General features: G+C 42.6%; 1 long non-coding RNA gene across 1 annotated transcript in view; it reads left to right on the top strand.

Moving 5' to 3' along the window:
• Nucleotides 1-26,978, top strand: part of LOC111767051 (uncharacterized) — a 59,999-nt gene extending 33,021 nt beyond the window's left edge. The window contains exons 2-4 of the long non-coding RNA XR_002798955.2: nucleotides 25,122-25,341; nucleotides 25,739-25,826; nucleotides 26,319-26,978. This is a non-coding gene — a long non-coding RNA (uncharacterized lncRNA). The remainder of the gene's footprint in view (nucleotides 1-25,121; nucleotides 25,342-25,738; nucleotides 25,827-26,318) is intronic.
• Nucleotides 26,979-27,338: the final 360 nt, after the last annotated feature.

Here is a 27,338-nt window from a genome sequence, read left to right as displayed (position 1 = left end):
GACCAGAGGCAGGCAGGTCAGAAGTTTCCTACATACGTTCTGCCTACCTCTGTACCAATATAGAATCACCAAGAATTGAACTCTGTTATAATTTTAGAGTGACTTAGTTGTAGGTAATTATGTTAGATGGAGTTTTTCCTTAATTGGGAAAAGTTCACTCAGTAATTGGGTAGTTAACACTCCCAGGGCATCAGAGATGTTATTTAATCAAGATGTTAATCTCTTTTATGTTACCTCTTTCCCAAATAGCGTAATAAGTAAAAATCACCTTTTCAATCATTAGTCGAAAGAGACCTCCAAACCCATTCTAATTTAGCCATTGGCTTTTAAAAAAAAATGTGTTTATTTCTCCCCCCCACTCCCACTGTTTGTACTTGCTGTCTGCTCTCTGGGTCTGTTCATTGTGTGCTCTCTGGGTCTGCTCGTCTTCTTTTAGGAGGCACCCAGAACGGAACCTGGGACCATATGGGAGGAAGATGCCCAATTGCTTGAGCCCCACCCACTCCCTGCTTATTGTGTCTCTCATTGTGTCACCTTGTTGCATCATCTCGTTGAGTCAGCTCGCCATGCCAGCCCTTCATGTCAGCTCGCTGTCTTGCTCATCTTCTTTGGGAGGCACTGGGAACTGAACCCAGGGCCTCCCATGTGGGAGGTGGGCACCCAACTGCTTGAGCCATATCCATTCTCCAGCCACTGTCTTTCAGGCAGTCCTGAACCACAAGAAACTTCATTTTCATCTACATTCTCTGGAGTGATGAGTATCAAAACCTTGTTTATATGGCCTAATTTTTTCTCATCCTCATGGGAAGCTGGATGTTTCTACCCTTAAAGCAGTATCACATAGTAACTAAGAGTGGGGTTCTGGAGTTAGCATGGGTTGGATTCATGTCCCAATCTTTGCCATCACTAGCTGTGTGGTCGTGTACAGGTTTCTTAAGCCTCAGTTTTCCTCAACTGTACAATGGGAATTATACAATGGGCATATTCTTCTCCTGAGTTACTGAAAGGATTAAATAATAAGATAATACATATAAAGCACTTAACAGCATTATCATCACTTTAGTTTTCTCTCTAAAGGTCTACTGCTCTCTGTCATGGACATTTGAGTATTTCCACGTCTTCTCTTTCTCATCCAACTATTTCAGATAAATAAATTTGGTTCCTCTAGCATCTTGAAGTATCTTCCAAGCTTTCAGTCATGTCAGCTGCTCTTTTCTGAACTATTTCCAAGATTTCACTGGCTCTCTTCAGTGTTAAGATTTCAAAGTGAACTCAGTCCTCTGAAAAATGCCTGCCTAGAGAAACAGAACCATTTGTAACTTCAAAATTACACCCAACTGTTCTTTGAAAAGGGTTATGAAGCCGTCAGTCTTTCCGTTATCAGTGGGAGTGGACTATTATTAGCATTGAGTTCTGCACTGATCTTCTTGGATTCAATTCTGATTTTGAAGGGGAGAAATCTCAGGCTGTTTCTTCCGACAGGACAAAGATTGCAGAAGGGCTGAAATGGTAAAGACGTGCTGTCCTCTATTTAACACTGATAAAGAGTTGACTTAGTTGAGTCATTTTTTTTTTTCAGTAGGAGAGATAAATTAGACTAAAGGGGGAAAAAGTTCTGAATTTAAAAGAATTTGGAGATCCAGCAATTTTTCTAATATACATGGTTTTTCTGTCTCATTATAATCAGTCAAAGAAATACAGCTGAAAATACCTTCCCTAACCAGAGCTCAACACACTGGAACCACTACTTAAATAGATTAGAGATATCTACTTCAGGAGAAAATGTCTCACGACAATTGAACTAGCTGACCGCAGTGATTAATCAAACATCAATACTGGGGTATGCCCTAGTAGAAGTTAAGTCAGCTCACTGTCTTATTCCATATACATCTAAAGTTGCACTTGAATTTAATCTCCCTGTGTGACTCCCTGCAAGAAACTCTGCTTGACCCTACTACTTGTCCAAACTTCAGGGTGCTAGGCCATGTGCCCTGACCCTATCTTGGGCGCTTATCTAATGTGAGTCAATATTATCTAAACCAAAGACCTTAATATCTTCAGAAAGACTGAACTGCCTGACCTACTTCAGTAAGCCCATTGCTAGACCCCCTGACCTTTCCTAGACCTCTCTCTACAATTTTCCAGTTCCCCCTTTCCCTTCTCAGGAATTTGCCATTTCTCCATTTTCCTTTTCCCTTGTTCCCTTTTAAAAAAAAAAACCTGGCTACCTGAGTGCTAATCAGCGTTGAGACCAGCTGCTGCTAGCTTCACTTCTTCCCTGCCCATGGCAAAGTTTGCCTTCCACTTTAACTACTGTTGTGTGCTTTTCTTTGACTCGTGGAAGAGATTTTTGTCTGAGTCTATTATATCCTCAGCCTCTAAAAAATTGCCTGAATTATTGTAGGCATTCAGTCAATATTTGTCAAATGGATGGATGAATAAATAAGTGGATGAAAAGCATGTCTGTGCTGGAAAAAAATGGAAAGTGATGTTCAGAGTTATGAAGCAGAGGTATTGCAAGGTCTGTAACATCAAAATCTCACTTAAGTCAGAAGGAACCATACCTTGTAAAGCAGAGCCATTGCCTTATAAAATACTTGGAAAGATTTTCTGACTAAGAGCTGAACTTTCAAAAAATGTTTGATTAACTGGAAAAATTATTTCATCAGAATGGCCATCAATTCCAATGAGTTGAGGCTTGAAATTTAAACAATGAAGGTGCAGATTCTGAGATCATGAATTGCTGTAATTAGTGCTGATATTGTATTTGATCATGAAGCTTTATGAAAATCCCTCCTTCAGCTAGCTTTCCCAGATGTTGTGATAAGCTTAGATGGTCCTGGTTTCATCCTTGAGAACAGTCCACCCCAATTTAAACTCTGTATTAGTTTCCTTGCACTTGATGGGGATGAGATAACTTTGGCACAGGGGGACCTTGTCTTAGTTCGCTAAGGCTGCTGGTGCAAAATACCAGAAATGGGTTGGCTTTTATAATGAGAACTTATTAGGGCAAAAGTGTACATTTCTGAAGTTATGAAATTGTCCAAATCAAGGCATCAGAGGTCCTTTCTCACCAAAGGTTGGCTGCTGGTGGGATCCTGGACTCCTGCCATGTGGTGAGGTAAAATGGCAGCTTCTCATCCTTCTGGCCTGCTCTGCTGATCCCAGCCTCTGGCCTCTCAGGCCTCTCTCTCAGCCTCTCATGGTTTCTCTGTCTTCCTGCAGCTCTCTCTTTCACATGCCAGGGTTGAAATGGTGGCTGTCTTTCCCTGTTTTTCTGCTTTCAGTTCTGTTTGTAAAAAACCTGAACAAGAGGGTGAGATCTAACCTGAGTCACATCTCACTGACCTAATGCAATCAAAAGCCCCAAAGTGATCTAATCAAAGTGATCTAATCGAAGTGATCTAATCAAGGTCCCTTAACAGAATCTAATGCAATCAAAAGGCCCTGCACCCACAGGAATGGATTAGCTCGAAGAATGTGATCTTTTCTGGGATTCATAAAACTTTAAACTGTCACAGATGTGTATAAGCCTTTTAGAGAAGTAGAAGATCAGAAGCAGAGAAAGGGAAGATGGAGATTGTTGTCTAAATTGTGGTGCTACCTCATGGTGGGAAATTGGGTGTTTTATAAAGCAAATTATGGCATCGCTTCCATTTATGTCATCTGGATACAAAGTTATATTATTCTTTGCTCTTCAAAGTAGAAATGAAGGCCAATGTCCTTTGGGGCATTTGTAAATAAAAGCATCAAGAGGGCCAGTCTTACATTCAATTCACTACACTGGTACATCTGAAGTACCACTCCTTTTCTATTTTTTTTCCCCCCTTTTTTTTTTTTTTTGATACTGTGGCAAGAGCTATATGGGATACCCAATTGTTCTCATTCCATTGTTTGAAAGTGTAAAACTGATATTATCTGACCTCACCAGCCCACAGAAGTTCCTGTGGCAGCCCTCCATCTTCTTAAGCAGTAATCTAGCACCCATCCTCTAAATCGTCCCTACTTATTCTAGGGACTCCCCACAGAAGTGTTCCACTTTCTTGCAGAGACCAGCCTGTTGGACGGCCGCTCCCTGACATGCGCCTTGCCCGTCCTCTGCTGCCCTCTCTCTGCCGTTTGCTTTTGACCTACCAGAATATCAGCGGCCGTCCCAGAGCTGCCATGTTCTTGGGGGCTAGGGTTTTGTTATGTTCTGGCAGAGGGGGGGAGAAAAGACTAATGCCATGCTGCATGTGATCAACTCCTGAGGCAGGTCTGCTTACTCCAGTCCTTTCCCAGCTTTCCTCCACAGCCACAAAGAGAAATGCCACTGAGAACTGCTCACTCCACTGTAAGGCACCTCAGGGTTTCCAACTAATGCTTCATCCAGGACTGCTCAGCCTCGGTCAAAGGAACAGTCCTTTCCATCTGCCCTTCGCTACTCATCAGCAACTATGACTTCTTTTTTTTTTTTTTAAGATTTATTTATTTTTATTTATTTCTCTTTCCCCCCCACCCCCCAGTTGTCTGCTCTCTGTGTCTGTTCACTGTGTGTTCTTCTGTGACGGCTTCTATCCTTATCAGTGGCACTGGGAATCTGTGTTTCTTTTTGTTGTGTCATCTTGTGGTGTCAGCTCTCTGTGTGTGCAGTGCCATTCCTGGGCAGGCTGCACTTTCTTTCGCGCTGGGCGGCTCTCCTTACGGGGCACACTCCTTGCGTGTGGGGCTCCCCTACGCAGGGGACACCTCTGCATGGCACGGCACTCCTTGCGTGCATCAGCACTGCGTGTGGGCCAGCTCCACACGGGTCAAGGAGGCCCGGGGTTTGAACCGCGGACCTCCCATGTGGCAGGCGGATGCCCCATCCATTGGGCCAAGTCTGCTTCCCAACTATGACTTCTTGATATCCCCACTGGGGATGACTGAATTTTCTTCCTTGTCTTTTCCTCTTTTTGCCTGGTCTGAAATCCACTATTTATGAAGGACAAGTGCTGAACAATAATATTATTTAAACAGCAGTCGGCTAGGACATATGAATAATAAAAAGAACAAACAGGTTTTTGAATTGCAAATTAGGGTTTGCTTATATTAGAAGTTTCTATGACTTAATGTTAAAAATCATTACAACATTCTAGACTCTAGATAATGACCAAATAAAATCAATTATGAGGCTTGGCTACTTTGGAAAAAGCTCTGAACTAACTGAATTCATAGATACGAGGACACTGTGGAAGTTAATATTGATTTACCAACTCAAGTAATATGAGGGTCAAGAGTGAATAAAAACTTTTACATTGAATTTGTTTTTGTTGCCCAGATGTTATGGGAATTCTGCCACTTTGCTTCTAGGATAATGTGATAGTAAAAACAAAAATCATATTATGTTTCTAAGATCAGATTCCTAAGATAAAGCCAGTACCATTTGTTACTATATTCTACTCAGCTAGCCATTCCATTTTTCCACAATTTGTGATTCCTCTACTAAATCTCCTCAACTAAACATAAAAAATGGAGAACTGGAGGAATTTGAGGAAGAATCTTTAGCGGATATTTTTAAATAGCTATAAATGTTATAGTATATAGATATAGAAAATTATATGGGATAGAGCACTATAAGGGTTATATTTAAATGCTATAAGTAACAATAATGTTGAGTATTATAAATTATATGTGTTCTTAGAATTTAAAAATGCAATTATAATACATAATACAGCAAATACTTATATAATAATGTAAGTATTGTAACAATAGATTTCCAACTTCATTTCATTATAAGTTACAATAAAAAGTATCACTTACTGAGGCTTACTGTGTACCAGATTCCTTGCCACATCCTTGCTTATATTATCTGATGTACCCTATGGGGTAGATAGTTTTAAGTATCATTTTACAGGTAAGGAAACTAATGCTCAGTGATAATAAGCATCTTGCTCAATATAGTACAGTCAGTAAGTGGCTTTGAACCTGCATCTGACTGACCCCAGAGGGCATGTACCTGGCCCCTCTGCTGTGATACAGGAAGGACAGAGTCACTTAAAAAAAATTATTAAATCCCACATATGCAAAAGGGTATATAATTTCTCTACCCCCTCATGAAATAAATTCATTCCAATTATCCAAGAGTGTGGACAAAGATGAGGAACTAAGAACAAAAGGGTCCAGTGTATGCCCAGACCAGTGACTGGAGGATGCCAATGAGCAACCAGCCAGGAGCCAGGAATCAGCAAAAGAGGATGAGGCAGGCAGAAAGAAGCGACTGCAGGACAATCACACGCAAGATCAGGGGTGAGAAGGATTGCAGGAAATGAGAGGGCAGAGGTGTACAGAAAGCAGAAGCGTGTACCAAGGAAGCTCGATTCATGATTGTTCCTGTCCCTGATTCTGCGTTTTCCCGTGGTTCCCAAGGTCAGTAGCTCGTTTCAGCAGAATGCATCTAGACTTAGGGCACTGGGGTGGGAACTGGCAATTGGAGGCACCAAAATGAGACAGAAGGGGGATCGTTGGTATTTATGCACGAGAAAATCCTGGCTAAAGGCTGCATTTAAAAGATACCTGGAGGAAGCGATGTAGCTCAAGTGGTTGAGCACCTGCTTCCCATGTATGAGGTCATGGGTTCGATCCCTGGTATCTCCTAAAAACAAACAAAAACCCCAACTCTCATTGGGGAGTGGTGTAGCTCAGTGGTTGAGTGCCTGCTTCCCATGTATGAGGTCCAGGGTTCAATCCCTGGTACCTCCTTAAACAAAAAAAAGAAAAAAAGAAAAGATAACTGGTACAGGAAGTATAATGTTATTCAGTGGGATCTGCTTCTTCTGCTCACCAGTGCTCATTGCTCCCTACAGAGCCCTTCCAGATCATGCCCACCTGTCTCACAAGGGCAGATATCAGCTCTGAGACAGTTCAATCTGGACCTACAAGGGCAAAGAAAATACTTTCCTAGCTGTATTATAATTTGCAGGGCCCTTCCCCCCAGTGATTCAGCAAATAGCATATTATTCAGAGCCATACACATCTCACTGTCTTCTAAGTCTTCTCCTCTTGGAATCCACTCATTTGGTCCCATCTTGCCGGTCATGCTCTAATTGTCAGAAGGCAGTGCCAGAAACTGGGTATTTCATTCTACATGTGGCTTCACCTTCTGAGAGGGCAATGATTGTGCCACTTCCCTAAATCTGCCCCTTCAGCTTTTAGTATTTATCATACTTATTTATAATTGTATTTGCGCTGTAATCTATTGCATCACCCTCGTAACTGAGTTTGTGGCCACTGAAAACTGCTGGATCCTTTTCAATTTTTTTTTTCGTTTGAAAGATGCTTAATTTTTTTCTTTTTTAATTTTCTCTTTTTTTAAAAAGATACATAGAGCACACAAAACATTACATTAAAAAAAATGAGAGGTTCCCATATACCCCATTCCCCCCACCCCCCACTCCTCCCACATCAACAACTTCTGTCATTAGTGTGGTAGATCTTTTTCAATTAAGCAGGAGTTATCAAGCCAGGTATCCATTCTGTACTCATAAACATGACTTCAGCATGAATCTTTGCAATGAAATGAACAGGAATACAGGCAATTTTACTGGCCCAATATTCCAAATTGCTGATATTGGGTCAACTTCCATCCTGCTGAGTCTATCGTTCAAAAAATTATCTTTTTGGAGCTCTGCGATATCTGCAGATTTCACAAAATTCCTCCTGGGTCTTTATTGAATTAAACTACTTTCAAAGTCAACAAGTATTGACTGAACACTCTGGATTAACCTCTCTTTTAGATGCTAGGATGAATGAGCTCTATGGGTGATATGTGGACACACCTGGTCCTCAGGCAGCTCACCGGCCTGCCCTGGGAAAGCAGTCATGAACAGGGCTAAGTGCAGTACGACTTGATAAGCCACATGAGCGAAGTCCAACAAAAGCACTGGAAATTAAGCAGTTGATCAACTTGCTTTTGTAGCCGTTTCAGTTTTTATATACCTAACATTCATTAAATATCTCCGTTTTCAAATTTCCAATTGGTTGGAGCAGTTTAGATCCAGTCTGGAGCTGGACCTGCCTAGAACAACTGGACCCAATGTTTGACTGAATGGACTTTGTCCCACATGTGCTGATCACAGCAGAACACACGGACTCGATTCTACTAATATTGATGGACATGACAAATAGACTAGCAGTTTACAAATATCTCCTTGTACCAGAGCTTTCTGTGATTTTGTATTTAAGACAACACCAACTTGAAAGTCGCTGCACAAGAGACACTGAATATATCCTACCTTCTTTAGAATATATCCTACCTCCTTTAGAATATATCCTACCTCCTTTAGAATATATCTTACCTCCTTTAGAATATATCCTACTTCCTTTAGAATATACACTACCTCCTTTAGAGCTCAAAGATGACAAGGAGGAGTGAGAGCGAAGGGGTCTCCAGCTGCCACGAGGAAGGTCAAGAAGAGCAGGCAGCGCCCTAAGGGGGGTGAATACCCCTGACCGCTCAGGTATGCCTTGTCTCTAGATTTCTGCATCCTGCAACCAGCTGCCAAGGATGACAACACCATTTTTGGTAACTACAGCTGAAACTTGTTTAGGTTGTTGACTTTCTTTTTTTTTTCAAGTTTTACTTATTTATTTCTCTCCCCTTCCCTCCCCCACCCGGGTTGTCTGTTCTCTGTGTCCATTTGCTGCGCCATCTCTGTCCAACTCTGTTGCTGTGAGCAGCACGGGAATCTGTGTTTCTTTTTGCTGCGTCATCTTGCTGTGTCAGCTCTCTGTGTGTGCAGTGCCATTCCTGGGCAGGCTGCACTTTCTTTCGCGCTGGGCAGCTCTCCTTACGGGGCGCACTCCTTGCGCATGGGGCTCCCCTACGCGGGGACACCCCTGCGTGGCAGGGCACTCCTTGGGCTCATCAGCACTGTGCATGGGCCAGCTCCACAGGGGTTAAGGAGGCCCGGGGTTTGAACCGAGGACCTCCCATGTGGTAGACGGACGCCCTAACCACTGGGCCAAGTCCACCACCGTCTTTTTTTTTTTTAAGGTACTGGGGCCAGAGAGTGAACCTAGGACCTTGCATGTGGGAAGCTGGTGCTAAACCACCGAGCCACATTGGCTCCCCTGAGTTGTTTTTTTTCTTTGTTTGCTTGTTGTTTGTTTTGTTTTGTTTTTAGGAGGCACCAGGAACTGAACCTGGGACCTTTTGTGTGAGAAGCAGGTTCTCAACCACTTGAGCTACATCCATTCCCCTAATTGTTCCTTTATGTTGCCGCCCAGACAGATCAAAGGAGGAGGAAGAAGAAAAACCTTTTCTTCTCATGTTCTCACGGTTTTCACTGGACTCCCAAATTTACACTGGTCTTCCACTAAACTGAGTCTTGGCAAGAATAAGAGATTACCTATCCAGTTATGGGGGCTCTTGGTATTTTGAGCTGAGAACACTGGCTCAACCCTGATTACACGGGAAGCGGACTAGGCCCAGTGGTTAGGGCGTCCGCCTACCACATGGGAGGTCCGCGGTTCAAACCCGGGGCCTCCTGACCCGTGTGGAGCTGGCCCACGTGCAGTGCTGATGCGCGCAAGGAGTGCCCTGCCACGCAGGAGTGTCCCCCACGTAGGGGAGCCCCACTAGCAAGGAGTGCGCCCCGTAAGGAGAGCCACCCAGCGCGAAAGAAAGTGCAGCCTGCCCAGGAATGGCGCCGCACACACGGAGAGCTGACATAACAAGATGACGCAACAAAAAGAAACACAGATTCCTGTGCCGCTGACAACAACAGAAGCGGACAAAGAAGAAGAAGACACAGCAAAATAGACACCGAGAACAGACAACCCGGGTGAGGGGAGAGAAATAAATAAATAAATAAATAAATCTTTAAAAAAAACAAAAACAAAACCCTGATTACAACGGAAAAGGGGTAAGGTTTCCATCTGTACTTCTGCCTCCCTTTGAGAGCGCCTGCCCTCTGGGCGCCTCCTGTCTTAGGAGAGCTTTCCTGCAGCACCACGGAGCGCCCACAGGCCCAGCCAGGCACCCACGCCCCCGTGCACCTCCCTCTCCAGGCAGGGCCCAGGCGCACATCTGTCCTCAGGCCTGGTGGGCGGAAGGCTGGAGCACTCTCAGCCCGGAGGCAACCGGCTGAACGGCCGGCAGCCCCCGGCTTTTCAGTTTGCTTTTTGTTCATTCGCTGAGCTGTTTGTTTTTTCCTCTTCCAGACTTCCTTACTCTCCCTTCCTTTTTTTTTTTCCTTCTTAAATCATTCAAGTGTTTTATTAATAAAGCTTAAAACTCAATTGCTAGGCAATGTAAATATGAAATAAAATTGCTGAAAAAATATAATAACGATGCAATAAACTGTTGGCAGAGATTCAACAGAGCAAGTAAAGTCATGTCAAAAAACGGGGCTGGAAAGACTGGACATCCATATGCAGAAAAGTGAACCATGACCTGTACCTTGAGCCATGTATGTTACCTCAAAATGGCTCAAAGACCTACTGTACAGCATAAAACTACACAAGTCTAGAAAAATCTCTGTGACCTTGGGTTACAAAGATTTCTTGGCTATGACACAAAAGCACAAACTGTGAAAGAAAAAAAATGATAAATTGGATTTTATTACAAATGAAAGCTTCCTCTCTTTGAAAGGCACTTAAGAAAATAGACAAGCTAGATGTTTGCAGAAGAATGCATATCTGACGAAAGGCTTATAGCCGGAGTACATAAGAGCCCTTAACACTCAGCAGTACGGCAACAAACAACCCAATAAATAAATGGGAAGATTTCACCAAGGAAGATATACAGGTGTCAAACAACATAAAAAGATGCTGTGTATCATTAGTCATTAGGAAAATACAAATAAAACCACAATAAGATAACACATTTAGAATGACCACAATAAAATCGAATGGGCAAAGCCAAGTGCTAGGGAGGTTGCAAAGAAACTGGAACACTCACACACGGATGGTGGAAAGGCAAAATGGTATAGCTCTTTGGAAAAGAGTTGGGCAGTTTATTATAAAATTAAACATACACTTATCATAAAATATAGTAACCCTCCTTCTAGATATTTACCCTAGTAAAATGCAAATCTATGCTCTCACAAAAACTTGTACCCTAATTTTATTGTAGCTCTATTCAAAATTGCTCAAAACTGGAAATAACCCGGATATCATTAGAGGTAAGAGTATACACTGTGGTACATTCAAATAATGGACTACTACTCAGCAATACAAAGAATACACTGATATAGTTGATGATTAGATGCATCTCAAATGCATTGTTCTAAGTGAAAGAAGCAATTCAAAAGGATACATAGTATTTGACTTTATTACATGACCTTCTGGAAAAGGCAAATCTATAGCCATAAGAGAACAGGTTAGTTGTGGCCAAGAGCTGGGGGTTGGGGAGAGACTGACTCCAAAGTGGTACCCAGGAAAATTTTGGGGTGAAAAAATATTCTAAATTTGATTCGGGTGGTAGTTAACAAGGGGGTCTACATAAGCAAAAACTCATCAAAATATAGATTGAGATTTGTGCATTGTACTGAAGGTAAATTATTTCTCAAAGCAATTTAAAGGGGAAAGTAAAGTAAAAAAAAAAAGGTAAATTAAAACTAAGAGAATTCACTGCTAGAAGAGCTGCACTAGGAAATGCTACCATGTGGGAACTTAGATCTTCAGAAAGGAAACAAGAGCATTGGAAGTGGAAAATACGAGAGTAAATATGATATAAATGTATGCATTTCCTCATTCTTCCTTTATTCTTCTTGGTGGGGGGTGGGGTAGAACACAGGACACCTACATTCTGAAGGGGGATGGTGTAGGCAAGTGAGTTTAAGAAATAAGGGCAAAAAAAAAAGATTAAAAAAAGAATGAAAAAGTAAAAAATAACAAACAAAATACAACAACAAAAACCAAAAACAAACAAACAAAAAAGAAATAAGGGCAAAGTCACTGAATCGCTCAGGGACTACCGGCGCCCGAATACATAGTTCTAGCTCGATTCCATGGTACAGTGTAGATTCAAACTGGATCTTCATGATACCAAAGAACATGATGAATAAAACAAATCTGAACCAGTTAATCCCAAACATTTTGTAGCCGTTTGATATTATTGATGAATCCCAAAAAGAAATATTGGATTATATCTGTAAACTGGTCTTTTCCTCTGGGCATATTAGAGTTACTTGATTGTTGGGAGCGATAAAAAGAATGTATGCCGAACTCAGCGAGAGTCAGTAGCACGGCTGCCAGAGAAGAGCCAACCCTCTCATTTGAGCAAACTATAATTAGCTCCTCACAATATGCCAGGTCCCACAACATGGCAGAATCCAAATCTGCCCTGTCACTTCCTTATTCTTCTTCCCTTTCAGGCCTTTGTTCTCCGTCTTCCCGCCACTGCCCAGACTGATAAGGCAGTGCGCAGGCGCAAGGCGGGGAAACTGAAACCCACCCTACACGTCAGTAGCAACCATAACCAATACCTAACTTCCACCTCCGCCTATTACCCCTCCCCTTCCCAAGAGTATATATGCTTTGTTCCCCTCAATAAAATTTGCAGCTTGATCCTCACCCTGTCTCGCTGTCATTCCTCGCGTCTCCTGTCTCACCATTCCCATCCACGCAACCACGAGCCCCCGTTTACTGCCCCGCTGGCCGGGGCATTCACACTTGATTACGTAATGATTAAGACTTTAATTGTGCCACATCAGTAGGACATTGAGTCCCTACCCTTGGTGGGCAGGGACTCACAGAGAAACTGCCCGCAGAGAAGGGAGGCTGGAATTTTGAGCTGAAACCTGGGGAAGTAAACACACAGAGGAGCTTGGTCATCAGGAAAGAGAAAAGGGCCTGGGAAGAGAAACAAGCCATTTGCCTAATGGTCTATAGCTGGCTTGCTGGAGAGAGCAGAGGACCTGAGCCTGGAGAGAAACAAGCCCCAGGAAGAGAGGAGCCCAGGAAGCCTGAGCCCTGGCAGATGTCGGCAGCCATCTTGCTCCAGCATGTGGCAACAGACTTTGGTGAAAGAAGTAACTTATGCTTTATGGCCTGGTGACTGTGGGCTTCTACCCCAAATTAATACTCTTTATAAAAACCAACTGATTTCTGGTATTTTGTATCAGCATCCCTTTGGCTAATACACACTTCATATTGTGTATTTGGTGTCCATGATTGACTGTTATCAGATGTTTAAAAAAAAGTTGAGGGGAAGCGGATGTGGCTCAACTGATAGAGCATCTGCCTACCATATGGAGGGTCCAGGGTTCAAACCCAGGGCATCCTGACCTGCGCGGTGAGCTGGCCCACGTGCAGTGCTGCCGCGCACAAGGAGTACCGTGCCACGCAGAGGTGCCCCCGCATAGGGGTACCCCACCTGCAAGGAGTGCACCCCGTAAGGAGAGTCGCCTTGCATGAAAAAAAGTGCAGCCCGCGCAGGAGTGGTGCCCCACACAAGGAGAGCTGATGCGGCAAGATGACGCAACAAAAAAGAGACGCAGTTTCTGGGTGCCATCTGACAATGCAAGAAGATGCAGAAGAACACACAGCGAATGGACACAGAGAGCAGACAATTGGGGGGGAGGGGAGAGAAAGAAAGAAAAGAAATCTTTAAAAAAAAAAGTTGGGTAGGTAATCACAACCTTGGCCTTGAAGTCTAGTCCTGTGAGAATTACTCTACGAGAGGTAGAATGAGTCAAACGAGGCCCACTCAGGGTAGAAAATACCAAAGTAATAGGTCAAGATTGAGTGGAGATCAGTTTAATTCCAAATTCTGCTTAACTACAACCCTGGTTTTAGTGCTGATTGTATTTTCTTATAGTAAAGTGGAGATAAGAGTAGTATCTATCTCAGAGGGGTTTTAGGAGCATTGAATGGGATATCTATAAAATACATAGCATATACGAACTCAGTAAATGGGAAGTGTCTAGATACAAAAAATTCAACCTCCAGTTAATGCATCTTAACCAGCTAAGTTTTGAGTGAGGCAAAGGTGGGTGCTCAAGTCCACTCTGTTATTGGACCCGGTCTCTTCACTTTTCTAAGACCAGAGACACCCCCTCAGTCCCATTAGCCTTCCAATTAACCACACCTTCGTGTAGCCACTGACTTTTTAAAGGAGCAACAGAACACTATCTTTGTAGGCCACAGAACTGCATACAGGAAAATGGAGTGAATTTCAAATAACGCCCAGACTGTCCCAGGGGCTTTTGAACTGACAGTGGTGACCTCTGAGACTTAGCCCAGTCACATTCTTGGACCAAAATATCCTTTAAGACGATGAGTTCTCTGATTATACATTTTATTTATTTACTTATTTATGTTTTTAAAATTATCTTTTTTTAAAGTTAATAGATCACACAAAATGATTGTACTTTGAATTCAGTTTGTTTTAAGGGATTTAATTGAATTCCCCTAATATTGAGCTTGTCTTGTTTTCCAAACATAATGCTAGCCACTTGCACATATATACTCTGTTTCAATAAAAATACTCTTTGCTGAATCTGCTGCATTTCCAGCAGATGGTTTCCTCAGTGTTTCAAAACATATGAAAAACCTGAGAGGTATTTGTGAGGCTCTTATCATTTTTTCTAAGATCTGAAACTTTCCTTTAGATGAATAATATTTAAACAATTGACAGAAACAATCTTATTTGGGCATTGCATTGTTCATCTAATATGGCAAAGACTAAACACTTTCATCCCAAAATTAGTGATCGTGAATCTTCTTTAGCAGGTGGTTCAAATTCCATTATAAACATGATGGCCGTTCCGTTGTTTCTTCCCAACCCTTCACCACTTCCACGCTCAAGAGGAAACCAAAACATTTATGTGTTCGCGTGCAAAGCTAAGAAATAATAAATAATTCTGAACGTTCCTGAGTGTTCTTTTAAGTTATATATTAGCTTGCAGGAGAGGTGGATCCATCCACAGCTTCTCAGTGTGGACCCCCGATGGCTGGTTTCTTCTCTCTCTGATTTGTCATTGCTTGAACTGTGCCACTGAAAGCCTGAACTGTCCTTCTCTGCCACTTCCCCTGTCGTCTTATGTCCAAGCCCGAGTCAACAATGCAGAGTAAGTCTTCGGTGTCCTCTCACTTTACTCTTTTGGTCCCTTTTCCTCACTTTACAGTCCTGACTTCCCCACTGCCTCTTTCAACAATTTGTCTCCTCCAAAGCTGGCCCTGCAAATGCACACACACATTTGGATACCTTCCCAGCCTCATCTGTTTCAAATGCATTCTTCTGGCCACTTCCTCGACCCCTTTCCCTCCTCAGCATTTCAGTTTCCTCTTAGCAGGAGATCTTAGCTGGCTCTTAGGAGACAAGACCTTTCCGGCTCAAAAGCACCAGAAAACAGAGGAGAGGGGTTCACCACGTGTCAGTCCTTCTCTTACAGACACGATCTCCCAACAAGAACTTTGGAGAAAGGCACAATTGCCTCCATTTTCAAGGCCTAAGATGGCAGAAATGAAGCAGTTTGCTCAAGTTCACAATACCAGGACATACAGAGCTGAGATTTATACCCAGGTCTTTCTCACCACAAGGTTCATGCTCTTCTACCATGTCATCCTCCTCTCTACCACTTACAGCATCAAACTCAAAAATTCATCCGTCTATCCCCCATTGAGCCATTCTTTTTTAAAGATTTATTTTTTATTCCCCTCCCCCCAGTTGTCTGCTCTCTTTGTCCATTCGCTGTGTGTTCTTCTGTGACCGCTTCTATCCTTATTAGTGGCACTGGAAATCTGTGTTTCCTTTTGTTGTGTCATCTTGCTGTGTCAGCTCTCCGTGTGTGTGGCACCATTCTTGGGCAGGCTGCACTTTCTTTCGCGCTGGGTGGCTCTCCTTACGGGGTGCACTCCTTGCGTGTGGGGCTCCCCTTCGCGGGGGACACCCCTGCGTGGCAGGGCACTCCTTGAGTGCATCAGCGCTGCACATAGGCCAGCTCCACACGGGTCAAGGAGGCCTGGGGTTTGAACCTTGGACCTCCCATGTGGTAGGTGGACGCTCTATCCGTTGGGCCAAGTCCGCTTCCCTCATTGATCCATTTTGATCATCCAGTTTTATGTGCCTTGACTCCCAAAAGTCCCACCCAGGCTAATCATCATGCAGCTTTCCTACCTACTGCCCTGGAATATCCTTCCCTTTCCCTCTCCCAAGTCTACCCATCCTTTAAAACTTACTGTGTTCATCTTGCACAGGGCCTTTCTGACTCCTGCAGCTACAACTCTGCTCCCAAGCACACAAGGAGCTTGGAAGTTCACGCTCCTCACCCTTCTCTTGCACGTCAATGCAAAGGCCCACTCCTGCGCTGAGCAGTTCCTGCAGGTGGCAGGCAGGCTGGGCTTGCAATGAATGAGAGCCTGGAGACCAGCTGCAAGGGATCGGAGGGGCCCTGAGGAGCTCTGTAGACCTCCGAAGGGAGACAGATGGCACTAGCCCCTGGAAGAGTTCCTGAGAGGTCCGCTGCTCCATCTGGGCTTTCAGGGGAGCTAAGCAAGTTGACCAAGTTCTCACAGTCCTGGAGGCCATTGATCTTTGTAGCCAAGGAGATGACCCAGACAGAGACGGACTTTCCTTTGGTGCCCTAAAAGCACCACCTTTGCCGGCGTGAGCATCACTCATCTTCAGGGACAGAGGCACCTTTTACCATGGGCTAGACCGGCTGGGCCTGAGCTCCATCTGCAGCAGCGGGTCTACAAGTGTGGTCACGGGGCCAGCAGCACTGGCATTCCCTGTGAGCTTCTTAGAAATGCCAACGCTCAGGCCGCACTCCCGATGTTCTGACTCATAACTGATAGTTTAAAAAGATTGCCAGGGGGAGCGGATGTAGCTCAGGGCTTGAGTGCCTGCATCCTGTGTATGAGGTCCTAGTACCTCCAAAAAAATAGATGAATAAATAATGGTGGGAAATATTTTCTAAAGATAAAATAAAAAGAGTGCCGGGTGATTCACATGTACACAAAAGCTTGAGGTGCACTGTCTAGAAAACAAATGGCCTAAGGCTCCCAAGCAGCCGGAAAGAGGATTAAATAATAGAACTTACAGGTGTCAGCTCCTAGCAAGACAAAGCTGCTGGAGGGGAGAGGCAACAACATGAACAGGGGGAAAAACAGTGAACGTAAGAGTTATCATTTATAACACAAAACAACAAAGCGAAACTGAACAACCACCAAAATACTCGTGAATTTAAATTCAGGGGAAGTGGACTTGGCCCAGTGGTTAGGGCGTCTGTCTACCACATGGAAGGTCCGCGGTTCAAATCCCGGGCCTCCTTGACCCGTGTGGAGCTGGCCCATGCGCAGCGCTGATGCGCGCAGGGAGTGCCGTGCCACGCAGGGGTGTCCCCCGTGTAGGGGAGCCCCACGCACAAGTAGTGCACCTGTAAGGAGAGCCGCCCAGTGTGAAAGAAAGTGTAGCCTGCCCAGGAATGGCGCCGCCCACACTTCCCGTGCTGCTGACGACAACAAAAGCGGACAAAGAAACAAGACGCAGCAAATAGACACCAAGAACAGACAACCGGTGGAGGGGGGGAATAAAATAAAATAAATAAATCTTTAAAAAAAATAAATAAATAAAATAAATTCAGCAGTTGAGTGGGTGAATTGAAATTGGTATTGGAACGCAAACTAGCAACCTGGAATATCCTTTAGAAGCAACTTAAAATACAGAGCAAAAATTCAAACAGAATCATGACCGAAAAGGGACTTGAGGGCAGATCCAGGAGGCCTATATGCAAATATTAGGAGGAAGTAAAGACCCAGATCGAGAAGATGCAAAATTAAATACATATTAAATTTCATTGAGTCTGCACAGACTCATAGCTGGAAAAATTTCTGAACTCTAAGGATTAAAAAAATAAACAACTCATAAGCTGAAGGACAAAAAAGAACAAATATCAAAAAAGAAAAAGCTTCAGACTGCTATAGGACTTCTTATCTACAATTCTAGAGCCTAAATAAGAAGGATTAATAATATCAGAGAGAAAAGAATTACAATCCAGGAATTCTATATCCAGGCAAGACATTATACAGTTGTCAAGAAAACAAAACAAAACAAAACAAAACATATTTGTGGCTATACAAGGATTCCAAAAACACCACCTTCCTATTACATCCTAGGGGAATCAGATCACAGAGGAGGGTAAAGAGATGACTAGTACATCTGCCTTAAATATAGGTAAATGCAAACAGATGTTGATAGAGTGAGATTGTGTAATAAGTAGTCTTTAATGAGAAGAGATCTGCTACGAGGGAAAATTTTAAAAAAGATTTATTTGTCCCCCCTTCCCCCTCCCCCGTTGTCTGCTCTCTGTGTCCATTCACTGTGTGTTCTTCTGTGTCCACTTGCATTCTTGTCAGTGGCACCAGGAATCTATGTCTCTTTTTGTTACATCATCTTGCTGTGTCAGCTCTCCGTGTGTGTAGTGCCACTCCTGGGCAGGCTGTGCTTTTTTTGTGTGGGGTGGCTCTCTTTGGGAGGTGTACTCCTTGCGCGTGGGACTCCCCTACGTGTGGGACACCTCTGAGGGGCACAGCACTCCTTGCGCACATCAGCGCTGCGCATGGGCCAGCTCACCACATGGGTCAGGAGGCCCTGGATTTGAACCCTGGCCCTCCCATGTGGTAGGCGGATGCTCTATCAGTTGAGCCAAATCCACTTCCCAAGGGAAATTTAACATAACAAGCCACATCAGCAAAACAGAAGCATTTGGGAGTAGACTCTACCCTGCAGAATGAAAACATTTTAAATGTAATATAGTAAGAAGGGTGGGGCAGTAAAAATAGTCAAAGGTCTGATTTTATTGTTGGGGATGGTGAGAAAAGCATGGTTTGATTGGGAGTAAATAGAGGGTGAATTTCATGATAGGTAACAAGCTTGGAAGAGTTGATTAGAACTTCCAGTTAACAAGAAAATTGGGGCTGAAACTTGAACAAACCAGAAAAAATTAGAAGGAAAAAAAAAAGGAAAAGAGGAAACACAAAGCAAAACCAAGCATGAACATTAAGATGGAATGAGTAAAATTGTTGTTACATACTTAATATGAGTGGACTAAATTTTCTATTTAAAAACAGAGACTGCCAGATTGGGTTAAAAAACAAAACCCAGCAATAAACTCCTTTATTTTGATTTGTTTTAATGTTTAATATAATTGTTTTAATGCTTAAAACAGTGATTTTTAAAAGGCTAGAAAATAAAAGGATGGACAAAGAGCTATCACAAAGAGAAAGTGGAATTAATGTCAGATAAGGCAGAACTTAAATTTGAAAGCACTAATCATGTTAAAGATGAGGATTATATAATGATAAAAAAGTGCAATTTACCTAAAAGATATTCCAGTCATAAACATGTATGTTTCAAATAAGATAGATGCTAAATATATAAGTATCAGATAAACAAGAATTTGCTTTAAAATACAATTAAAAATTAAGATTTTAATATACTTCTAGAAATCCAGATCCAGAGATAAAAAATAGTAATGGCAAATTGACATTAATAGTAAAACTATTAAACTATACATGCATTGAGTAGACAATATTAATATTTTTATGTGTCTCTGGAATATTTACGACATTTGATGTTGAAAAAAAAACCCTTAATTAAAAAAAAAAGATTTATATAGGTCAATCCTTTGACAAAACTTACAAATAAGTAAAAAGAAAAAAAAAAGGATTGCTAAATAAATCCTGAATACTTAAGAATTAAAAAGTAAAACCCTTTTAATGACTCTGGATCAAAGAGAAAATAAAAATAGGAATTAGAAACTATTTTGAAAACAGTACAATTCATATCAAACCAATGAGGCATGAAAATTTCTGAGTGGAATATTTAAAGCTTTAAATGCCTTCATCATTAAAGAATAAAGACTAAAAAGTAGGGAAACGAACTTTGGCCCGTGGTTAGGGCGTCCGTCTACCACATGGGAGGTCCGCGGTTCAAGCCCCGGGCCTCCTTGACCTGTGTGGAGCTGGCCATGCGCAGCGCTGATGCGCGCAAGGAGTGCCGTGCCACGCAGGGGTGTCCCCCACGTAGGGGAGCCCCACGCGCAAGGAGTGCACCCATAAGGAGAGCCGCGCAGCACGAAGGAGGGAGCAGCCTGCCGAGGAATGGCGCCGCCCACACCTCCCGTGCCGCTGACGGCAACAGAAGCGGACAAAGAAACAAGACGCAGCAAATAGACACAGAAAACAGACAACCGGGGGAGGGGAGGGGAATTAAATAAATAAAAAATAAATCTTTAAAAAAAAAAAAGACTAAAAACTAAAGGATAGTCATACTTAGCTTTAAACAATTAGAAAAAAAAAACTAAAGCAAATGAAAGTAAAGGAATTAAAGTACTAAACAATGAAATAGAGAGCAAATAAATAAAGTAGAAAAGAGAAGTTAATACAGGAGAGCAATAGACACCTGATTAAGGAAAACACAGAAAGGTAAGGAATGAGAAAAAGACAATTACAGATAAGAAATTTAAAATATTACAGCATAATATTAGATTCAGTGGTGACACTTTAAAAAGCCTAGAGCAAATGGAAAGAATACCAAAACTGACCCAAGAAGAAATACAAAATTTGAATAGCCCAAATGACAAAGAAAAAACTGGACAGGGCTTAAAAGACTGAGTATTTTAAAAATTGCCAGGACCAGAGGGATTCAGGACTAAATTCTAGCTAATCTTTAAATCAACCAACCAACCAGTGATTCAAATGTAATTTGTAGCTTTCCAGAATAGGGAGAAAGAAGTCTTCAGTCTTCTCTTCAACGCTTTCCCTCTTTTCAATGCTTGTCTCCCCGACTGTTACCAGTTGTCACTCAAACCTGCCACACACTCTCCCCAACAGAGACACATTTAGGGCTTTCACTGACTTGCTGATTCCAAAATTACTCCCGCTCACCCCCTTCCCAATCGCCTTCCCTCACCAAAACTTCTCTTTGCTCTGGGCCAATCGTCCCTGCTCAGGGTACCCCTGGGGAGAATTTTCACTGTTTCCGGAGGGGCGTCTAAGGTTTGAAGCCCCTCTTCCCTGCTTGGAGAACACTGGCTCCCTCTTGTGGGCTCTGTTACGGGAACCCTCACAGACACCATGGGGGTTCCTGTCTCCACTGAGAATCACCTTCAAGTGACAAGCCATCGACTTAAAACGTCATCAACAATGAGGGAATTCACCAGCTTACGTAGCTTGAAGTCGAGACAAGCTGTCGGTGGATTGATTCATCTGGAATCCAGCTTCTCTGCATTTCTCCACTCTGCTGTTTAGGCCCCTTGCTTCCTGGGAAGGCTGGCTTCCCTCATTGCACAGGATGGCTACCAGCGCCAACTGGGTAGGGTGCATGCCTCCTTGCCTACAAGCCAGGTGAGAACGCAGACGGCTTCTCTCAGACAACTCCACCAAACCATACCCCACATCTCATCGGCCTAATCACCAGTAAGGAACCTGGTTGGCTTTGACAAATCAGCTGGGAAAGGACTGCTAGCCAACTACAACGTCCACTTCTGTTCCTAACTTCCATCTCTCTCAGCTTGAGTGGGAAAATCCAGCACTAACAGTCCTGGAATCCCCAACAGAAATAGAGGTCATCACCAATAGAAAAATTGACACCCCCCTCCCCCTTTTTTTAAAGTGCCCAAGCCAGTGGCATCTATCTATCTATCTATCTAATCTATCTTTACAAATCTCCTCCGTCAACATGGCTCCCTTGTCTGTCTGCTTGTTGTGCCTGCTCATTGTCTCTGCTCATTGTGTCTGCTCATTGTGTCTGTTTGTTGTCACTGCTCATCTTCTTTAGGAGGCACGGGAATGCAAATCCAGGATCTCCCATGTGGGAGGCAGGCATCCAACTGCTCGAGCCACATCTGCTTCCCAAAATTGACCCTTTTGATGAGGGGCATGTTTTTGTTTTTGACTACAACTCATCTTGATTAGTTCTTTGTTTACAAAAAGACTTTCTTCTTTGATTCCTTAATTTTAAGGCAGGAATTAGATGAGCCAAACATTGTTTCTAATTCTCCTACTGGAATAGATTGTAAATCAGCCACTGTCATGACTTGGCCAGCTGCCATTTTAATATACTTAAGTCATAGACTATTGTTATTGACATATTTCTGAGTTGACCTCAAAGTTTCTTTGCATCCATACTTGAATTCGTCTGCTTCAAATTTTTGGCTGGACATAACCTAAGTGAAATCATGCTATAGTAATGACCTTTGTATGTATAGCTGGTGCCGTCTGATTACTCTTTGCTACTAAATTAGAACTACTTTTACTAGTATAAAGTCAAATCTATACTCCACACTGAACTTTTAAGTTTAATTCACTCATTATGCCTCAGTAGGCCCTTAGACATTCCTAAGAAACAGCACTTTATATATATAACCAGCTCCAAAGGATAACTTAAGTCAGCCATCTGGAACAACTTTCTAAAATGGAGGAGAAAGGTTTTTGGGGCACATAACTCAGTCAACTTTTGCCCATGAACTTTATGCGGTGATAGCAGAAAATTGAGACGTCATAAAAGCCTATAGGCAAATACAGATGGGAACTCTTTACCTCATGAATTCCTTCATTGTAGACAACTTATTGAAACAATGAGCAATAAGTGGTATATGTTCTCTGTGGAGTTTTTAAAAGAATATATGCCAAATTAGTTCTCAAAATGTTTTCCTGATGCACATACATGATTTGGGAGAATATATGTGAAAATGTGAAAACCTTCATAAAGCTGACAAAAATGAATAGCGTTCTAGTAATATTGTCTATCATTCATTCATTATTGGTTGTAAAAGAGTTTTATCCTTGGAATCACAATAACTGCTATATGGGATAATATACTGTAAGGAAATAGAATGTTTCACTAAATCAGATATTCCCCTGGTGAGGCTGTTTTTCTGTTCTGCATGCTGAAGATCCAACAGGAAAGAAAAAGTAATCTTACTAAAGATCACATTTGGGCTTGGAAGATGCCAGGAGATCTGGATGAACTTTGAACAAAACAATCATAGCTAGAAAATTTGCAAACCCATATCTGCATATTGTATGCCAGGTACACAGCAGGCATTCAGTAAACATGTGCAAATGGAGTTTTCAAATTGTGTATTTTGGCCCAATGTAAATCAAACATCTAAGCTAGTAAGTAACATATTTTATATTTCGGCTGGTTGGGTCACCTGTGCACAAACCTCTTTCTCAAAGAGACCACAAAGAGAAAGAAGCTCCGATGGTTCCAGTGCAAAGAAGCCTTGTTATCAACATTGTCCTTCTCGCTGTTTCACAGAAGCATTTAACTGGAAAACGCCAGCCGCAAATTTCCACTCTAACATAGCTGAGACCAAAGAAAGAAGTGTGAATGGGCTGTGAACAGCCAACTGTAGTCAGTGCCGGCAGATTTACACCCCTTATCAAAGAAAAACCTCTTGAGATGCATTTCATCCTGTAGCATGCCTGCACCCATGTCTCGGGTGTGTACTTTTCCTTTTTCTCATTTCTAGATAAACTCTCTTCATTAGCCAAAAAAACCAAAAACCAAAAAACAAACAAAACAAAACTAAACCAAACCAACAAACAAAAACCCTTCAGCCCCAAATCAGAGCTTATTTAATCTCATTTAGCACAGAATTTAAATAACTTTATTTATCTGGTTTCTATGCCAATAGGTTGGAAGGTATCTATAAAATTCTAATTTCCTAGGGTAGAATTTTAAAGTGATCATGCTTCAAGAAATACTAGCTCCCTCTGTGGAACGTTGAGGCTCTTTTATCCTCAGACTTATCAAAGTGCTTCTCTCTCTAGTTGCCTCCTTTGTATACTTGTTTTCATCTCTGCCTCCCTTTCCAGGGTAGGTACTTACTATGTCTTATTAATATTTTTCTTCCGTCAAAATCTTTCCAAAAACCTTGCATACTGCAGGCATACAATAAATGCTTGTTAAACGCAATGAATCAAAAGCAGACAATTGGAAGAGTTGAAGTCTTGCTGAAAACAGCAAGAAGTTACATAGGGCAGTTGACAGTGAGGGAAGAAACTAAAACCAATGGACAGGCTCAGGAGAAAGTCCAGTCAGTCACCTGGGGCCAGTCAGTGCAGGGACAAATTGCTGCACACACCTCATTCCCCCTGAGAACAGCTAGCTGACCAAGGGGATGATACGGTACCTGACGCACAGAATGGGCACTGCGGCATTAGAAAGGTTTCAATGATGAGCTGATAAGGGCACAGTATAAACTGTTATAAACAGTTGGAAGGTATAGGAGCAGTTCAGGAAAAAAGGTTTAGGAACACAGAGCAAAATGCTTACAAAGTTGTATGATACCAGGATGTTCATTGTAGCAAAAACACACAACAGAAAACTGGAAATAGTGTAATTGTCCAGTGAGAGTTAAATACTTTTTAAAACTTAAATTAGCATATTACAATACAGCATAAATGTATACAGTTTCATAAAAAGGGTGGTTTGAAAGAACAGACACTAAAATATTAACTGTGGGTGGTTAATATATGTGGATCTCTGATTTTCCAATTTTTAAAATTAACAATTCTGTGATTTTCAAATTTTCACCAATGGGTGTGAATTAATGTTATAATCAGAAGAAAAAAAAAGGTGGGTGGACTGGGAGAAAGTGTAAACTATAAAGTAAACCATCATCCATGTGGTGCAGCAGTGCTTCAAAACGTCCCCTCAAGTGCAGTGAATGTCCCATGATTGTTGATATGGGAGGAGTGGGGTGAGGGGGGTGGGGGGCGTATGGGGACCTCATATTTTTTTAATGTAACATTTAAAAAAATAAATAAAGGTTTTAAAAAAAGGGATTTTCTGTGTTCAGGAGTAAACTTTAGTTTTATGGAAAACTCATTTAGGTGGAGAAACCCATTCCTTGACCACATCATCTTAGATTCTTTGGGAATGTCTGCTACGTGCCATACACTTGTTAGGTTCTGAATTTTCAAAGAAGAAAGACGTGGCCCCTGCCTTCACGGTGCTTACATTCTGTGGGGAGACACGTTTTTACTGTAACATTTATTGAGTGCTCACTGGGGCTAAGTCTTTTACTCGGATCAGCTCACGGATGCCCGCAATAATTCTGGGCAGTAGATACTATTATCCTGCTTTCGTGCCTTGCCCAAGATCACGGCTAGTAAGTAATGAAGGACTGCTTCGACTCCAGGTAGGCCATGTGAACACAGTGTTCCTGGAGCCCTCAGAATGCATCGCGAGCCCCTCCTGGATGGAGAAGAGCAGGAAGACTTCCTGGAGGAGGCCCCAACTCCACGGCGTAGGGGATGCATAGGCCAGGCGCTGTGTTCCAGGCAGAAGCAGTCACACGCACCTGTGCTCAGAGGCCCGGGAGACTGGCACGCCCCTGGAATCACATTTGGGTCAGCACGGTGAGTGCGGGGGAGATGCCCAAATGAGCTGGGGGCAAGGCGGGGCCTCATCGCAGAGGAGCAGACTTGCCTCATCCAATAATGCTGCACGACATGAAAACGTTTCCACCGGTTCTGCGCTGGTGAGTACGAGAACGGGTTCAGCAGGCCTTAAAAACCCCAGCCCTGTTGGACCGATCACTGCCATGGTAACCAGCAGCCTCGACACTTGTCAGAGGGGCCTCTTCTTTGGAAACAGTGAAGAAAGAGTGACAACGCATCACCCCAAAGCTTTGTATTTTTCCCATCGGCTAAAATTCTGTTCTCCTCAAATCACAGTTAAGAATGCGTGTTTTAAATAATCACTGGAAATACTTTATGCAGATGCTCTAAGAATTCTAAACCCTTCACCTTTCAGGCTGGAAAGAGCCAAAGACCCGATGGAGGCGGATGGCTCTGAAAAGCCTTCTCCCTCCTAAGAAGAAGGAATCAAGACTTGCCTGAAGGTAAACAATGACGCGGCGCTCTGTGCTTTCACAAGGCATTAGCCCCATTATGTCTGTAATGATTTCTGTGCAGGAGAACCACCACCCCCGCCTCCCGCTCCCTTTCCCTTTTAACTCCCGCTGAAGGCGAGGCGAGGAGTCTCACAACGAGTGTGTGACAGCTGTGTGATGGGTGGGAACCTGTTTCTAAAACAATCCACAAATATTTAGATTTGGTGCTCAGGCGGTCTCTTCAAAGAGAGCAATTCCTTGAAACCACCTCGACTTTGAAGGGAGAAGGACCGGGGTTCAGATCTCGACTCCCACTTGGGAACTGCCTGGTCTTACCAACCTCACCTTACCTGGTCTCCAGAAGCTTCAGGCTCCTGCTTTGGAAAATGGGATATGTATCCCCTTCCTTGCAGTATAGTTGGAAGGACTGGGAATTATAAATGTAAACGCAACAGACACTTCCTAGAGTAAATGATTGGTAACGGTTATTTTTTTATTCAGGATCATCAAAGTCAAATGGATAAATCTCAGAAGGTAAAACACCATGAAATGGCCTGGACAAAAAAAGTTTGCAATTCCTGATAATTCATGGATTCCAAGACACACAGTTTTTCACATTTTAACATCTCTGGAATTCAGATGTGTCTTACAATATACGATGTGTTGCAGTTTAATTGGCAGTATATTTTTTCTTAGTTGATCATGAAATAAAGGAGCATCTTACAATTGAGGAAATCTTAGATTAGATGAAATAGGGTAGTCCCTTTCAGCATATGGAGCGTTTTACTTTGGTTACAGGCCAACAGATGAAAGGAACCTTATTCCTACCCAATAAATCTCTAACAGGAAAGATAAGATTCATGGCAAGGACCCATCTCATCTTTCTGAGCTGTTGCAACCTGGCAACACATCTGTTCCTTAGAGAAAACACGTCAGAATCATCCATCCACGGTCTCAGATGTGATGCTTACCATCTGGCACTCCTTCCCATCTCCTAAACCTGCCCTTTCCCCACCACACGTGTTCCTGTGAAAACAAATAAAAACAAAAAAACACTTATTTTGGAAGTTTCAAAGCCATTTCTAAAATGGAACCAGGCAAGAACATAATAAATGTAATTTTCCAGACTTGTAAAGACTTACTGATTAGAGCAACAAGGCTTATTGTTGGGGGAGGAGGTTGGGAGATGCTCATGGAAACACACACATGCGCATTTTCTCTTCGGGGGGGGTAGCAGAAGTGGATTATAAAGTGAGTTAGCACTTGCCTGGTGAACCAGTCTATAAGGGTACTAAAACAGAATTAGCATAAATCAGAAATATGATACGAGCTAGCTCAGGTTTTTGGAAGCAACTCCACATAGCTGAAACACAAGTGGGTTCTGCTCCCGATAAGGAGACACTGACCTCTAGGATAAAGAATTTAAAAAAGCAAAACAAACAAACAAACAAAAAAACCTCCCTGCAAGTGCTAGAGGTGTTTTGAATGAGTGTTTTTGTGATGCTCATAAGCAAGCCTCAC

This window comes from Dasypus novemcinctus, chromosome 12 (genome assembly GCF_030445035.2).
Source record: "Dasypus novemcinctus isolate mDasNov1 chromosome 12, mDasNov1.1.hap2, whole genome shotgun sequence".
In the NCBI taxonomy this organism is placed as follows: Eukaryota; Metazoa; Chordata; class Mammalia; order Cingulata; family Dasypodidae; genus Dasypus; species Dasypus novemcinctus.
The sequence above is the reverse complement of the archived record's forward strand: the minus strand, read 5'-3'. Positions and strand labels throughout refer to the sequence as shown.